Source organism: Hyla sarda, chromosome 9 (genome assembly GCF_029499605.1).
Source record: "Hyla sarda isolate aHylSar1 chromosome 9, aHylSar1.hap1, whole genome shotgun sequence".
Taxonomy (NCBI): Eukaryota; Metazoa; Chordata; class Amphibia; order Anura; family Hylidae; genus Hyla; species Hyla sarda.
In genome coordinates, this window is record NC_079197.1 from 148,388,456 (window position 1) to 148,389,944 (window position 1,489).

Sequence of the window (1,489 nt, forward strand, 5' to 3'; positions counted from 1 at the left end):
AGTATAGGACAGTGGTCTACAACCTGCGGACCTCCAGATGTTGCAAAACTATAACACAGTACTGTGGTCTACAACACAGGAAAGTGGTCTACAACCTGCGGACCTCCAGATGTTGCAAATCTACAACACCCAGCATGCCCGGACAGCCGTTGGCTGTCCGGGCATGCTGGGTGTTGTAGTTTTGCAACATCTGGAGGTCCGCAGGTTGTAGACCACTGTCAGACAAAGTTATACTCACCTGTCCCAGCCGCTCCGGATCGTCACCGCTCGTCACCACTGCCCGGGATGTCGCCGTCCATCGCTGTCGCCGCGTCCCCGACGCTCCGGCAAGGCCTCTGCTTCCACGGCATCCTCGCTCTCCGTCGCCACTCTCCGTCGCCGCCATCACGTCGCTACGCACGCCGCTCCTATTGGATGACGGGACGACGTGCGCAGCAACATGACGACGACGATGGAGAGCGCCGACAATGCAGGGGATCCCGAAGAGGACACGCCGGAGCCCAGAGGACAGGTAAGTGATCGTCAGCGGACCACACGGGGCACCGTAAACGGCTATCCGGTGGCAGCTGAAGCAGTCTGCGCTGCCGGATAGCCGTTTATGCGATGGCCCCGACATACAAAAGCATCATATGTTGATGCTGCCTTCACCATGTGATGGCCTCTGAGAGTGATCGTATGCTGAAATGATCGTATGTCGGGGCCATCGTAGGTCGGGGGGGTCACTGTGTGTATATATATATATATATATATATATATATATGTATATATGTGTGTGTGTGTGTGTGTGTGTATATACACACACACACACACACACACACAAAATATCTCCCATAAGTGAGTCCACCCCCCACATTTCTGTAAATATTGTATTTTATCTTTTCATGTGACTGGTTAGTGTTACAAGGTGTGATTGAGGAGCAGGTGTCTGGACTAAAGGAGTAGTGCACTGAAATTTAACTTACCCCTTATCTAAGGGATAGGGGATAAGTTAAAGATCAGGGGAGGAGTCCGACCGCTAGGATACAAGGAGGGGGCGTGTCGGCCGCCACTCCGTGCGAGGGTTGGAACGCCCCCTTCCAGCAGACTGCTGGGGCCCTGTTCTGAAGATAGTGGGGGGTCCCAGCAGTCGGACCCACTGCAATCTATAACTTATCCCCTATCCTTTGGATAGGGGTAGGGACATGTACAGATCATTTGGGGGGCAGGGACTGAACTAAAAAAAGGGCACTTATTATTATTTATATAAATGCCCACATAATGATACCAGACTACTGCCCAGGGCATTTATAGGAGGAACATCAAAAGGGATGTTCCTCCTATAAGTGCTCTTTCAGACCATACAGTGGTTTCACAGGACAGGCCTCACCATGGTCAACCAAAGAAGCTGAGTGCACATGCTCAGCGTCATATTCATAGGTTGTCTGTGCGGAAATAGATGAATAAGTGCTGCTGACATTACCCACACTATAACCAGATACACCAGGTTATA